The sequence below is a fragment of the Microcebus murinus genome, chromosome 2 (assembly GCF_040939455.1).
Source record: "Microcebus murinus isolate Inina chromosome 2, M.murinus_Inina_mat1.0, whole genome shotgun sequence".
Lineage (NCBI taxonomy): Eukaryota > Metazoa > Chordata > Mammalia > Primates > Cheirogaleidae > Microcebus > Microcebus murinus.
The window spans coordinates 118,863,681-118,880,191 of record NC_134105.1 but is presented as its reverse complement, the minus strand read 5'-3'; positions in this window follow the sequence as shown (position 1 = coordinate 118,880,191).

Here is a 16,511-nt window from a genome sequence, read left to right as displayed (position 1 = left end):
GGTGCACACCTGTAGTCTCAGCTCCTTGGAAGGCTTAGCGAAGTACACCAATCATCAGCAGACTTTCATTACTTTCTTTGACAACAGGCAACTTTACCTGACCCTGCACTCCAGTTCCAGGGGTTTCTTTACCCTGGCTAATTACATCACTTCAAAGTATTACTACTATGACTAAGACTATTACTAATAGCCTTTTCATAATATTAAAGATAATAAATTATTATATGTTGCTTTAAAGTTAATCTTGATCTTTCACACGTATCTCATTTGAGTTTAGAATAATCATTAGATATGACACAGTAGATACTATTGCTTTCTTGATTGCACAGCCTAAACCCTAGGCTAGAGAAATTAGATCACTTACTCAAGGTTGCAAAGCTAATTGTTATTGGTGCCTATACCGAATCTCAGGATCTTTGTACATCAACAGAAAAATGTTACTCCGTCACTAACAGTGGCAGTTAAACAGGGTTGAATTGGCAAGGAAGAGTCTCAGGACGCCAAATGGCAATTCTCACACAAAGGTACAATATTGCAACAGCATTAATGTAAGGATATATGTCACAGCTAAAGGCCAGCTCACAGGAAGGGCCTGGGGAGACCAGGTGCAGGCTCCCACTGCTCTCCCTCCGTAAAGGCTGTGGCTGAACACACTTTCTCCAGTGACAAAAGCATGGAAAAACTTGGAACCCCAAAGCCCCAAATGGAACCTCAACTGAAGGTAGTTTTTTCTATTTTGCTGATCACAAAGACACGTTCCTGCTATGGAACCAGCTCTACAGCAGAGGCCTCCGGAGATCTCACTAACATCAGGTGCAAATCAGCAATCTCACTGCCACCAAACGCTCACAGGCCAGGACGAACTGCCCCGAAACTCCTCACAGCAACACTGGTCATCGGCAACCAGGTTAGTGCCCGGCAGGCAGTTTAGCAAAACAGCTCTGACTAATTCCGGGCCTGCTGGGATGAGCCCTCACGCACACCTTCCGCTGTTGTAGTTACCACCTAGACAGCAAAGGAAGTGCTGACTGTCTTTAAACTACAACAACTCTGCATCCTAGTCTTTCCGTTACCGAAGTGCTTCGACTTGTGAAAGGATCTGTTGCTCTTCCTAAAGTGATAGGAATGCCATAAACAGTACTGTTTCAAAGTCTTAGGAGACTTTACAAGGTTTGATACATTATCAAATTTTTACATTAACCCTTTGCACTCGCTTGCTTTTTTCCTGATTCCTTTATTCTACTCAGGATTTAATTTTTTAAATACCCCAGATTTTACAAAGCGCGGCAGTAGAATAAAAAGCTGGAGTTTCTTTTCATACAAACTTATTTATTTGGATTTTTTTATATTTCAAATTATTGATACATTCAAAGAGTAATTTTAATCTCTGTAATTTTTGCTAACCATGTCAAGTCACACTCGACATCCTAGTGCAAGGGGTTAACGTAGAGCAGCACTGAGACGTTTCCTTGAACGCGTAGTCGTCTCTGAGGATCTGACCAGTAATGATCCCTTACTCTCTACGAGTAAGGAGCCGGCCTGTTTGTCAGCTACCGGCTCAGTAACCCCGCTCTCCACCTTATGCTCCCCTCATCTTGATCAGCTTATCTGAGCTTGTTAAAGTAAGAATTAGTAACTTATTACAAAATTCCAGCTTCTAGAACCGAGCTTTGCCAATTAAGCTTCCCAGTGGCAGGAGAATTCAAGCATTCACTATCCAGGACAGGTTTCTTCTGAGCTCCTAGGATGAGCCTCACTCCTGATGCTCCAGAGTTGGGGTAAGTCAGGATCTCAAGTTCCAGGACTCTGCTCAGCTTCAGGGATCACTTTTTACAGACTGACGCCACTAATCAAGCTTATGCAATGCCTGAAATTACCACTAGGTGGAACCAGTGAGCTAAAAGTGTATGCAAGGTTACAGGGGAAGAAGAAAAAGGAGGAATGAACAGAATATTGGTTGAATATCTATTTATTCTTCTTAACAGCCCCGCATGTTATGAGTGTCAGCCAGGTAGGGGAGGGGAGCATGTGCTCTCTGATTTCACATTATAATGCATCCACATGCATCTTCCCCATTTCACTTCTAATATCTCAATATCCCTGAGGAGGGAAATATTTAGTAATCAGACAAATGATAAGACATTTAAAATGAGAGCAGATGAAATCATCAACATGCATTTCTAAATACAAGTCATCATTCTATTTGTTCTGCCATTGTCTAAATGTTAACTTGTGCCTCATCCCAACTCTACCACATTCATTTAAGTCAACATTGAAAATTAGATATTATTTGCCACACCTGTACTTGTACCATAAAAGAGGCTGAGGCTCAAAAAGTTCAAGTTCCCCTACAGTCACAGCCCTAGAAAACCCATATCTGCCTAACTTCAAAGCCTTTTGTCTTCAAATTAAACCATAAAACAGGTAGACAAAGTCCTCAAATCATGTGCGACTTTATGTAAGGTTTCTTGGGGAGTCAAAGGGAAAAAAGGCTGCTTTATTTCTGGGAAAGTGGCTCAGCTTATATTTCATCTGAACTTCTTTTTTGACAGACAGGAAGAAAGTGACTTGGGTGAGACCACCCAGCAACTGAGGCACAGAGCTAAGGCTGGAATTCAGTTCTCCACACCTGGTAAAGAGGAGAGGCAGGCATTACAGATGAAAGAAGGAAAGGTGAGGTGGCACTTCTAGGCAGAAACAGTGACTCGAGGATGACACCAGCATAATAAATCATTAGGCATACTTGTCTAATCCTCCCGAGGCTTGGGCACTTTGCTAAGCCCTTTACAACCACCCTATAGACACTGTTGGTGGTTGCCTGATAGCATCACTTTCTCCCTTTTTTTTCTTCTGACACACCATGCATATTTGCCTTTGGGGAATTGCTTTTCCTATAACCTTTGCAGGGTGGTTGATGTCTATTAGACTCCACCCTCAGATGTAGGAGTGAGCCTTGAGTCTAACATCCCATCTCTTTGGCCCAGTGATTGTTCAGAGTTGTGTTCATGAGCTAACACAGGGCTAGAAACATAAGGAGACATTTGCTGAGGACCTCTCAGAAAGGAGATTCTTCTCTCTTGCACGAGAGCTACCAGAAGAGATGCTCTTTTATATGGTGCCATGTGAGGATGTAAGATCCAGAATCAGTGTTGCTGCCCTGATGCAAGCCAGCCTGAGGGCATAGTTAATACAAGAAGGAAGGTATAGCAAGAGAATTATAAAGAAAGAAAACTAGAGGCCTTATGACATTGTGAGCATCTGGATCAAACCATACCTGAAGCTAGGCCTACTTTAGGACTTCACAGCTACATTTCATTTAAGCTAGTGTGTTAAATTTTCTGTTACAACAAAAGGCCTCTTAACTGATACATGTAATAGCTAACATTATCCCTGGAGGGTCTTTTTGTTTGTTTGTTTGTTTGTTTGTTTGTTTTGTTTTGTTTTTGAGACAGGGTCTTACTCTGTCACCTAGGCTAGAGTGCAGTAGTGTCATATCTCACTGCAACCTCAAACTCCTGGGCTCCCACAATCCAGAGTAGCTGGGATTACAGGTGTCTACCACCATGCCTGAATAATTTTTCTATTTTTTGTAGAGACAGGGTATTGCTCGTGCTCAGGCGGGGTCTTGCTCGTGTTCAAACTCCTGGCCTCCAGAGGTCCTCATGCCTCAGCTGCCCAAAGTGCTCGGATTACAGGTGTGAGCCACCTTGCCTGGCCTAACCTTATTATATGGATAAGAAAATTGGGACCTAGAAAATTGCCCAAGGTTATACCACTTGTAAAAGTAAGATTTGACCCAGTTTTCTGGCCCCAAAACCTAAACTGTTAACCACAAATTACTGGCTGCAAATTTCCATGTCCCCCCAAAAAGGAAATTGCCCCTCTCCCTATGACTTTAGCTACTGCTTAGTTGTTTCTCTTAACCCTCACGCTTTCAATGGAATCTCCTTTAAATAACCTCGCGTAATCACAGACCCATAGCACTAAATGTTACTAGATAAATAATTTGAGCTAGGGGAGCAAATAAGGTTTGAAATATTAAAGTGAAATATTAAAGTGAAATATAAAGTGAAATATTTCACAAGTGAAATATTAAAGTACTTCCCAGCGCAGGAATTGAGTCTTCAGTATTTGTTTCCTAGGCTTAGAAGCAATCAATACTGGAGCACTGGTGATATCACAGAAAAATGGGTTGAGTCACTGACACTGCTGGGCAAAGCAGAGTCAAAGCAAACATTGTGACAATGTGGCATCACAAACACACTGCTTACAGCACCCTTGCCAACACAGCGAGATCACAAACCAACCCATAGCGCCATCCGAAACACCTGCGCCATACTGATTTGAACTCTATCACAGACTGCCTTGGGAAACTGTTCCCAAATGTCCCCCACCCCCACCACGCTCAGATTGCTCATTGCCCACTTTCAATTGGCCAAGCCTACAAAATTGCCCTTTTCTAAGGTGGAACTGTAGGATTTAATATATGCTTTAAAAAAAAAAAAGCCCAGGGAAGGAAAAAAATCTCAATATTTTCTATTGATAGCCACTGGAGAGACTTTCCAAAAATAACTTCTCACAGAGTAAGATGGCAATAAGAGGCCACCTATGCCTCTTGGAAGCTGAGCTCCTCAGTCTCTGTGACAGAAATGTTCTGTCTCACTTTCTCAAGCTTGTTATTCAAGCAATTTGAATTGACCTTTTCTATCTTTCTTCAAACCCACCTCCACCTCCACAGCCCCTCCCCGAGCGGGCCCTGTGGCTGGTGGAATCTGAGAGGTATGCCCCAACAGCGGGGCTTTGATGTGGCTTTCGCTGCACGGCTTTCTTACTGACTATTCAAAATAATTTAACTTTTTTTTTTTTTTGTCATTATATTTGGTTTTCTGTTTGTCCTTCAGCATAGGTCTCCCCAGAGAGCAGCACAACAAGATGGTCCCCAGTGCAAGTTTCCGTCACGTGACAGAGCGGCCGCGGCTCGGAGGGGGCGGGATAGGAAACCCTGCGGCGCGGGGAGGAAGATGAAAGCTGGCGCTCTAAATGGCGCCGCTCCGCCTGTGCCGGGACGGAGGGAGATAAGGCCTTTGGGGGGACCGGGGTTACATGGGCTCTGCGGGGTGAGTCCCAAAGTCTACAGATCAGCAACTTTATCCTCACACGGGCCGGGCGATACTCTATGAATAAGTATACTACGAAGCTCACCTCCTGAGTTACAGGCAAACCAGTTGACCTGAACGATAGCTTTTATGGCGAACAGTGGAATAGACCATGTCTGCTGGTGCCCCCAGCCTGTCCCGACCCTGCTTCTCCCCAGAGCCCTGCTTCGCTGAAGTAGCTGCTGGCTCATGCTTCAGACCTGCTGCTCGGTGTCTCCGGGAGGCACGCAGAGGAGAGGAGTCCGTCGGGAGAGGTCACGGCTGCTGAGCCTCTCAGCCCCTCGATGAGCCGGAAGAGACGTTACTATGGAGACAAACTGCAAGTGAAAGGCAAGGCTGGGCGGACATCTTAGACTCACAGTGTTAATGCTCTGTGTGGCCTTGGAAGTTATTTAGTTCAGAATCCCTTCTCTGTGAAATAGATGAAGACCCAGGGCGTTGTCTAATTTCACAATCTTAGTACATTCAAGACCAAGGAACAGGACCCAAAGCAACCTTTTCCCCACCGTGCCTTGCCTCCTTTAAGCAATTCGGGCAAACTTCGTAAGTCAGAATACAAGATTGGGTTTTCTCAAGCAGAACCTCAAGGTTTGGAACTTAGAGGTCAACTAATCAAATGTCTCCTGCCGGATCTCCTGTATAACACAGCTCTTGATGGCCACCCTGTTTGTGCTTGAATACTCTCGGTGACGGGGAGGTTATCACTTTTCAAATCAAAATATTCTGTGTCCAGAGAATTCTAAAGGGTTTTAAAATATTCTCTCTTATGCTGAAGAGAAATCTGACTCCCTGCAACTTCCACCTATGGGTCCTAGTTTTGATTCTGGGGTCACGTGGGGGCAAAACTAAACCCTCTTCTTCCAGCATAGTCCTTCAGTCACTTGAAAATGTCTATTAAATACAATATCTCTCATTACTCTTGTTCTTCTCCAAGCTACACACCCTAGTTCTGTTAAACACTCTATCTACCGAAAGGATCCCAACCCCCTCACGTGTCCTGACCATTCTCCACTGGACACGCCAGTTTGTCCAGATTGCACCTGGGTGGTGCTCACTGAACGAGGCATAGAACTCCTAGTATATTCTAACCAGTACTGAGAGGGGGAGATCACCTCCATCGTTCTGGTTAACAGAGAATCCACACGTGTTCAGGAATGGTCCTGAACCATTTGGGTCAGCAATAGACAATTTTTCTTTCCACCTTTCCTCAACAGCCTTCTCCCCCAAAAAGGTAAAAGTACTTAAATATTATAGTCCCCTGGACAAATATTCAGTTGATATTCCAATTCTAGACCAACCAGATCCAGATGTGCAGAGCGGAACTGGCAGTCAAGAGTGACTGGTGAGCCAAAGAAAGACATGGAAGCCAGTCAGTATAATCAGTTAAGACAGACTCTCATCAATCCTGCATAGTTACAAGTTGCTCCTATTAGGCAATTGATAAATGAAGTAATTTCTCAAAGAAACCTTGAACACCACACAAAAAAAGAAACTGAGAGTAATGCTGACAGCTTCTAGGGAGTTACTGAAATACGAACAGGCGCCCATCTTTGCAATGTTGTTCAGGCACTGTATACAGGAGGAGGATGTTGGTTGACTTCTCAAAGTCTCTTCCAACCTCTTAATAATTGTTAATTCTGTAAATCATGCTTCAAGACACTCTAAACTTTGAAGTGATGCTATGTTATTCAACATACAAAATAACAAAAGGTTATTATAGTGTAACCTTTTATAGTATAAAAGGTTAATATAAAAGTATAAAAGGTTAATAATAGTATAGTATGTTATTCAACATACAAAATAACAAAAGGTTAGCAGAGTAATGTAGATTGACTAACTCTTAGGGTAAAAGAGTTTCCCCTGAAAAGCATGAAATTCAGGTGATTTACAGAAAAGAATAACACTACTCTGAAATAGGTGATTTCTCCAGGAGTTAGGCCTCTTTCCTTTGAATGACAATGGTCCCAAGAAAACCAAGAGGCTGGTTAGTGCCTGAGTTAAACGCCTGATAGCCATTTTTAAAATTATTGAAATATCCATGAAAATACCAGTCACGTGACAGGTCCATAGCATTGTGCCTAATAATACTTCGACGTTGGTAGGAAAATTCAGCCCCACATGGTTTCAAAAGCTCACTTTGTAGGTAAAGGGGAGATCAGAGAGGAATCCTACAGCCATCAATTATTTTTGTCTTCAAAAAGTAAGCACAAATTTCAACGACTAGTGTTATCTTTTTTAATTTTATTCTATTTGTGATTAGAGGGAGGTTGATAGCTTACTTTCAGAATTTCATGTTAGAATAGAGTCATTCCCATCTAATTTTTTCATCTAATTTTGCTTTACATTTACATTTAAGAAAGCTTAGTTTCTGACCTTGGGATGTGGGAGGTGGCTAGAGAGATGGCTGGATTGGGAGAGATCCCTGTAGTTTTGTTTGGTATCTCCTGGGAATTAACAGAAATAACACGAACTAAAAATATATAAAAATTCTTTATACAATTCCTGCAGTAAGCAAGGCTGTTTTGGATACTTAGCTCAAACTTGATGAAATGTCTTCATGAAAAGAAAAAAAAATAGATTTTAAAGGAGGCTTATGAAAATAAATCTTGCTGTTAATTTTTAAAAGGCAATACAATAGAGACCATGCTTTTGAATTGTCAACATAAATTATTTGAGGGTTGGTTTTGTAGTTCTTTCTCTCTGGAGAATCATTTAATAATATTTTAATATATAGATTTCTGCCTCTACTGGCTGTCATCCAAGAATAATTGGCCGATCCCCATGAGTGCAAGTCTCCCTAAACATACTCACATACTCTGGACCAAGGGTCCTCAAACTTTGTAAACAGGGGGCCAGTTCACTGTCCCTCAGACCGTTGGAGGGCCGTTGGAGAGTGCAGCGCACATTCCACACATGCGCACTGTGGGCCCCAGGGCGAGTCTGCTGCTAAGCAGGACAGGCAGCGGCAGCAAAAACACCCAGCGGGCCGGATAAATGTCCTTGGCGAGCCGCATTTGGCCCATAGGCCATAGTTTGAGGACCCTGCTCTGGATCAAGTGTGCTGTCTACCATGGAGAAAAAACTTAACCTGTTGCTTGGTCAAATGTCAAAAATCCTGAATTGCAATGTAGTGTTGGCATCTGTGGGTGAAAGAGCAGATTTTCTTTCTTGCCTAACTGGAAATTAGATATACTTTACCTTAGCAAGAGTCAGCCAGGTTTCTCCCTCGTGTCAAGATCATTGGTTCTCCGTGGGCACTGGAACCACTTGGAAAGCTCTTTAAAATGTACAGTCCTGGGTCTCACAGGGATTTTAATTCAGTAGGTTGGGGAGAGGTCCAGGAAACTACTTTTGAAACAAACACCACAGGTGATCCTCAGTCTACACTTTTGAGCTACCCATTCTAGAAAATTTTCTGCCCCATACATCTACACAAAACAGCTCCAAATGATCCATGTGAATGATGGAATGAGAGTAAATTTCCAGCACAAATAAAGATTCCTTTCCTTCTTCTCCTCTTCCCACACGTTGTTTCACTATTACTTTTCTGTGTCCTACCACCCTTTCTGTCTTCCCCTTTTTCCACTGTTTCTTTCCCCCTCTGTCTTTGCACTTTCAGCTATGAATCATGGAAAAGGAAAATGGTAGTAGAAGAAAACGCCTTATTTGCCTTGACTTTCTGAGCACTAGATAGTCTTTTGTCAGTGCACTTTTAAATTTTAGAAATTCCCTTGAGTCGGGTGCTGATGATAATAAAATGACCTTTGCATAGAAACCCATGACTTCTCCTTTCTTTTCCCATTGCCCAAAGTGTTGGAATCCCACAAAAAAATACACTGGAGAGGTCAAGGAAAAGGGAAATCCTATATAATTAATTTTATTTATTACTTGTTAGCAACTCAGAGAGTTATTGAAAGAAGTGAAGCCAGAGAATAAGACTATCAAGAATAAATTAATTCATTCATTCTTTCATTTATTCAAACATCAGCAACTATATTTTTTAGCTTTTTTTTCCAGGGCATGAGAAAAATGAAATAAAATATAGTCTTAATTTGTTGTTAAAGAAATGTTCAAGAAATAATTAAAAATCAAGAAAACAGAGAAAAGCAAATAGAAGACTGAAACAACTGTCAACTTTGTTCCTTGTTATCTAAAGCTTATGAATCTTTGTTCATTCACAATGATGCCATTACTTAAGTCACTCAGTCCATATTAGGTTGACTCTTACGAAGCTCCTGGCAAAACCAAATGAAAGTGGATTATCTTACCTATTTTCATTTCTCTAAGTTATTGCTTATTAAGTGATGCCCACAGATTGCAAGGAGCCAGTGGATAGAATACAGAGGGTTCATGAGCTCAGATAGGAAAAAATACATCTTTGTTTTCCCTTACGTCTAATATTTTACATTTTCTTATCTTATCAATATAGGAAATAAACCACAGTAATTTTAGCAGTATCTGTGACTATTAATAAAAACCACAGATATTTTTCTTAGCACATTAAAGTTGTACAAATTTGTTGAAATAGCATTTACATTTATCGCTCTTTTAAACAATGGTAGTTTATAGACCAGCTAATAGATCTTGTTATTTAATGTGTTAATATATATTAATATATCACAATTTTTCAAATAGGTTGATAACTGTATTTCAATATAACTGATGTCCTTGTAATCTTATGTACTTTGTTTTATTCATGTAAAATATTACTTAAAAAGAAGTCCATAACATAAGAAAATTAACATCTCCAACAATAAGTTCACCAAACTCTAACACCATGTCAAATTAGATCATCTTTAAACAAAAAATATTAGCTTTTAGCTCCCCATATGAATTCTTTCTCTGAGCACAACTTAGTATCATGCCCTTGGCTTTGAACGTAAGAGACATCTACCCACAGGACATCTCTGCAGACATTGCCCATTTCTTTATTCATTATCTGTTACAAAGAAACCCCACTAAGTTAATTTCTCTTAGAAATAAATGGATTTTTATGGTTCTCTTTATCAAATAACAGAAACTGTCCTTTTTTCTTGTTATTTAGTTGTTGTTTTGCTAAGGGTTCCAGGAAGGTCAGAGCTAAATGTAGTTCCTGATTACACTAACAATATCATCTCAGTTTGGGCATAAAATTTTCTCCCTTTCTTTAAAATAGTTTCTGTCGTACTGTTTTAGCTGTTCTATACCATGCTTTCTTAAAAATTATAGCTTGACACAAAACGTATTCTGAAGTAGGGTGAGAATTATGAACAAATCATTATTCTTAATGGCTTTGCAAAATATTATAAGCCCTTTCACCTAGATATTATCCAAGCTCTTTCCCATCTTTGGAAAGGAAGATCAAAGGGCCTTCACTGACACTACCTAAGTTCTAGAAGCTTTCCAAGTCATCAGTGTTCCTGAGCACTGCAACTCTGATCAACTGCTAGAAATAAAGGGGCTTCTACACCCGGATGTTACAGATTGTTATGTTTTTGGGGCCCAGGCAGGCCATGCCCACCACAAGAATATTCCACCAGGCTTAATAGAAATAATCTGCCCCCATGACATTCCAGTGATTCAGTTCTGCCAAGTATTAATTAGCAGTTATGCAAATATTCATGAACCACAGAAGGACTTTGCCTTTTAAGGAGTCACTCACAAAACCAGCATCTTATTTTTTTAAATCTATGTAACTGCCACTCACTCACTACCCTATTCCTCCCTCTCCCATCCTCATTCCCATTCTCCCACAATCCAGATTCACTCACCTAACAAAACTTCCAGAGGCTTCATGAATATTTCCCAGAAAAATTAAAAAAATAATAATAATAAGTTCCAAAAGAGAAGTGCAAACCCACATGGATTACTTCAAATTGAGAATAAGTCTCCTTGAGGCTCCACCCTGAATAAAGTACTCCTTGTCTCCACCCCACCAAATGTTGATTTTGGCCTGACTTACTGGTATTGGGAGGAAGTCATGATTTTGCATAGTGAATTCATGGTAAAGCATAAGGAGAGCTGGGTGGTATGGCCTCAGCTCTGCCCTTGACCTAGAAGACCCAAGGCATACTTTCCCCATCGATTTCCCAAGGGATGCTAAATGATCAGCCCTCCTTACAAAGTGCTCTGACCTCTTGAGAAAAAAACTGTAACCACAACTCACACAGGACTCAACTTATGGTACCAAAGGGTAGGAAAGATTTTCTGCTTAGAAAAATGTGGTCACTGAAAAAAAGAAAAGAAAAAAGAGGAAGGAAGGAAAGAAGGAAGGAAGGAAGGAAGGAAGGAAGGAAGGAAGGAAGGAAGGAAGGAAGGAAGGAAGGAAGGAAGGAAGGAAGGAAGGGAGGGAGGGAGGGAGGGAGGGAGGGAGGGAGGGAGGGAGGGAGGGAGGGAGGGAGGGAGGGAGGGAGGGAGGGAACAGAGAGAGAGAGAGAAAGAGAAAGGGCAAAGCAAGATAAAATAGAAAGCTGAGCCAGAGGCCTAATTTCAAAATTGACTCTGTGTATTTTTCTTGCCAAAGTCTGTTCATCATCATGATGATTTGAATTTTACTTTAGAGTCATAATTTCTCAATAAAAATTCCACCCTCGAATAATTGACAGATGTCTCTCAGGAAGTCGGAACACTAAAGAGAGCATTGAATCATTCAACAGAGATAGTAAATAGCTACCATGCATCAGGACTTAAAATAGAAATTGGGTATATTTTAATGAATAAAACAAACGTGGACAGATTTTTGGTCCATGTTTCGGTCCACAGTTAAATATACATCTACCCTGTGACTCAGGAATTCCATTTGTAGGTATGTCCCCCTTCCCCCGACAAAAAAAAACAAACACATATGCCCATAAGAATATTTGTACAAGAATGTTCATAACAACCTTACCCCTAACAGTAAAAAACTGGAAACAACCTAAATGTCAACAGAGAACGTAGAAACCATTTTTAGTGTATTCCTACAATGGAATGCTATTCAGCAATAGAAAGGAATGAACTTCTGATACATGCAGCAACATGAATGAAACTCACAGAGATTATATTGAAAGAAAGAAGCCAAGAATAAGCTAATAGTGATATGTCCGAAAATGCTTACCTGTGGTGAGGAATTAACTGGAAGAGAGCACCAGGGAACTTTCAAGGATGAATGGAAAAGTTCTGTATCTTATTATGAATACTGGTTACTGAATATTTAAAATATGCCTTTTTTATTTTATATAAATTATACCACAACTTTTTAAGTAATCTATAAGGAATTATTTCTTCTAGTTGACCAGCCCACCTCAAAAAAAAAAAAGAGAGAGAGAGAGAGAGAGAGAAAAGAATAAGCATAGTCCTTGTGGTCCAACAGGGAAAGACTGACAATACACAAGCAAATAAGCATGTCAATAATCAGAATCTATTGATAAGGGATGGTGTAATTGAACAGATAGAGAATAATGAGGAGGGTTCTTATTAGTGTCATTGTGCAAGCACTTTCTAAGACGATGACCTGAGAGTGAAGAAACAAGCCATGTCAAGAGCCCACAAGTAAAGAAAAGCATTTCAAGAAGAAACAGCATGTGCAAAGGCCCTGTGGTTAGAGTGTGAGGTACTGAAGGGGCCAGTGCAGCTGGGACATAGTGAGTAATGGGGAAGCTGGCATGAGATGAGGTTGGGGAGGTAGGCAGGAGCCAGACCATACAGGCCATGTAGGCCATTGTCAAGAGTTTTGATTTTGGCCGGTGCAGTGGCTCACACCTATAATCCTAGCACTGAGAGGCCACAGTGGGAGGATTGCTTGAGATCAGGGGCTCAAGACCAGCCTGAGCCCTGTGCAAGAGTGAGACGCAACCTCTCCTAAAAACAGAAAAAATTAGCTGGGCATCATGGCGCACACCTGTAGTCCCAGCTATGTGGAAGACTGAGGCAGGAAGATCACAGGAGGCCAGGAGTCTGAGGTTGCTGTGAGCTAAGCTGATGCCACGGCACTCTAACCTGGGTGACAGAGCAAGACTCTCTCTCAAAAAATAAAAAAGAGTTTTGATTTTATCCTTAGAGTAACAGAAAGCTATTAAGGGCTTAATGCAGGAGAGTGGTACAATCTAATTTATGTTTTCTAAAGATTACTCTGGCCGCTGAGATGAAAATGGACTGAAGGGACTCACATGCTTTGTAAACCAATTTATCTCTTAAAAGTTATTAACCTCTTTGAGATTGAATTTAGTTCTTCAGTTGTATAAAGTAATTTTAGCCTATCACGTTTATCTTGAAGGCTTCAGAGGGAAGCATTAAAGAAGGATAGTCCTCTACTCACTGAAATTGGTTGGCTTTTCTCTGATCCTTTTATTTCATTCTTCGACCTGAAGAGAAAATCCCTCAAATACTCCTGACAACAAAATGCAGTTTGTTTATTAATAAAGTACAGCCTCTGCTGTTAAAATCAAAGCTTCTGGAAGGGAATACAAAGAGCAAAGATAAAGGAAGACATTACCGCAACCAGCCAGTTCCATCGGCTGGATCCATCCAGAATCAGTGGGGGTGAGTATGGGGAGAGGGTTCAGTACTGACTCCAAAGCCAGATTACTGTCTTACGCATTCTATAAGTATCTTAAAAATTCATCGGTTAGCAGAAAAGAAAAAAGTAATTTTCTCATCGCTTCTCTCCCACGCCTTATCTTCCAACCTCATAAAAAGGAGACAGCTCAGCCTGCACAGCAAACATGGAAAATAATACCCATCAGATCAGCAACTGAGGCATCCCCAGAGAGACGCAATTGTTTAATGCACCAAAGACTCTGCAAACACCCTCGAGCTGTATGGTTATGCAGTACCTGGAACAATGAATCAGATTCCACCCCCACGGGGTTACCTGACTAAACAAAAAGTAAAAGTTGACAAATAGAGGGAAACAGTGACATGCTCAGACATCTTGTATCTTTAGTGGAAATCAATGCTCAGCAAACCTGAGGTAGGGAAATCCCACATCATGGGAGAGATCAAAAGAGGAAGCTCCAGCTGTTCAGTTTGTTTAGTCAGGTCCCCGTCAACTGAAGCAGGTGTCTTCGCACGCAGAAATAGAGAGAGCGGGGAGTACCCAAGGTGTCCTCCACCTCCCACTTCCCACTCAGAAACAAACTTTTACTTGAGAAGTAACAGATTTCCCCAGTATCTTTAGAGCACTACATCCTTTTAAGAGCAATAAAATAAAAACAGGTAAGAAAGAACGACAGTGCAGCCTAATCAAGTTATAAGCAGGAAAAAAAAACAAAACAAAATAGAGCTGTCAGAGAGAATGAGCCCTAACTATAGACACACTGAAACCTGATTCCCATGCCCCTGGCTAGGGAGACTTTGTTCTCAGGAGCCACCCACCAAGGGCTGTCATTTACTGGAATCTGTCATTGTCCAAGGGCTCTTCATTTAACGTGAATTAAGCCCTAGCCACAGTACTTGCCACTCTTTTGCCACTAACGTCAACTCATGCTTTATTTATCGTCAAGATATAGTCTCTCTCTCTCTCTCTCTCTCTCTCTCTTTTTTTTCTCTCCCTCTCTCCCCCCTCCTCCTATGTAATATTTTTAATTTAAATGTTTTTTCAAAGCAAAGAATCTGAAGGTTAACTGTCAGTTCTTAAAGAATTTAGAAAATAGAAAAAGAATCTTGGTTCTTCTTAATTAGAGCACAAGTTTAAACTCAGTATACATAAATTGAGGTCTATTATCTAAAGGAGAAAATAAATGTTTAAGTATGGCTTGTTTATATTCAGAACCTAAGCATCTCCATATTATTCCCAAATAAAAATAAGGTGGCATTTTAGAAGTCACTAAAGCAGCCAAACACTCAGGAAGCCTTCATATCTATTTCAGAAAAGGCAAAGTAGGCCAACCCTAGAAAAGAGGGTTTACTCACAGCGTTCAGGTTTGAATCCTTGGAAAGTAAGAAGAGGACAATCTGAAGGGCAATTTTGTTTTCACCCTCATTTTCTTTCACTGTCTTTTGTTCTTGTGCCAGAGAAGCCCTCACTGAACTGAGGAGGTGATGGTTGACTCTTTATTTAAAAAGTCTTAAGTAAAGACCATTACCTAGGTGCTGGTTTGCGTGGAATCTTTGGGGTCTTTGAGCCACTGCTGAATTAGCAGTGCCAGCAGGCAGGGCCACGTGGCCGCAGGGCCGTGTCAGTTCCAAGGCCCTCAGCCGGGCTCCCTGTGAGGTACCTGTGGCCATGGTCACTCGCCACCCACTCTTCCTGAGCAGCGAGGCAGACCCTGTGGGAGTACCTGACAGCCACGCAGGGACATTGACGCAGGAGCGGCCGGCCTGGTAGAAAGCAGAATGATCCCATGTGAGCCCACTGGCTGCTGAATCGGTACCAGCCCTCGAGTCCGCCCCATCTCGGAACTGTCGGACACATGAAAGAATTGCACACCTTATCTTCAGACACGTTTGAGTCTCGGAATTCTGCTACTTGCTGGCAAAATCACCCTGATCCAGGGAGTCGGCATTAATCAGAAAATGCTGCTTGGGCGCCTCTTTCCTGGTGAATAGAAGGGAATTCTCCTCAAAGTCGCGGGGGAAGACACACATGAAACATATCAATCTATGTAATTAAGAAATTTCTAGTGCACAGACTGCTATGAAGGAGAATACTGGGGCCCACAGGTGTGTGCAATAGGGGACCTCATAGAGCGTGGGGCGCCAGAGAAGGCCTTCTCGAAGGAAGTGACATATGAGCTGAGTCCTGAATAGCAAACTGGAGTTATTTAAGCAAAGAGTGTGTGCGGGTGTGACTGGGGGACAGGAGGCTCAAGGAAAGGGACAGGCTGGGGGCAGCAGGAGACTGTCCTCTGAGAAGCTGGCAGTCACCAGGTGGGACTGGGGCAGGGAGAGGGAGGCCTCAGCGGAGGCTGGAAGATAGCAGCCAGTGCAGCTGCGCAGGCAGCTGGAGGCCACAGCCGCAGCCGGGCCGTATGCAGAACCGGGGCCAAGCTCTAAGGCAATGAGAAGCCAGGGAAGAGTTTTAAAAGAATCCTCCACTAGCAGGGGGAAGAACAGATTCCTGGAGGTCAAGAGTGAGGCCAGAAGGACAGGGAAGCAGCTGAAGGGACTAGGACGGGAAGGGATGGGGGCATGGGAAGCATGCGAGTGGTGGTCTCGATAATGGGCCGGGTGAAGGGTAGAGGAGGGAGAGTGATCAGAAGTGACCCCAGACCTACGTCCCAGTGTTCAGGGCAAGGCCATTTACTGAGATGCCAAACAGGGAAGGCGGGACAGGTGCTGGGGAGAGGGAGGAGGACCATGGATTCCATTTAAGGAATGTCCATTTTGAGGTGCAGATGAGGCAGCAAAGTTTGCTCTCTCTGTAGAGAAATATGCTGATCAAAGGTATTTTGATCA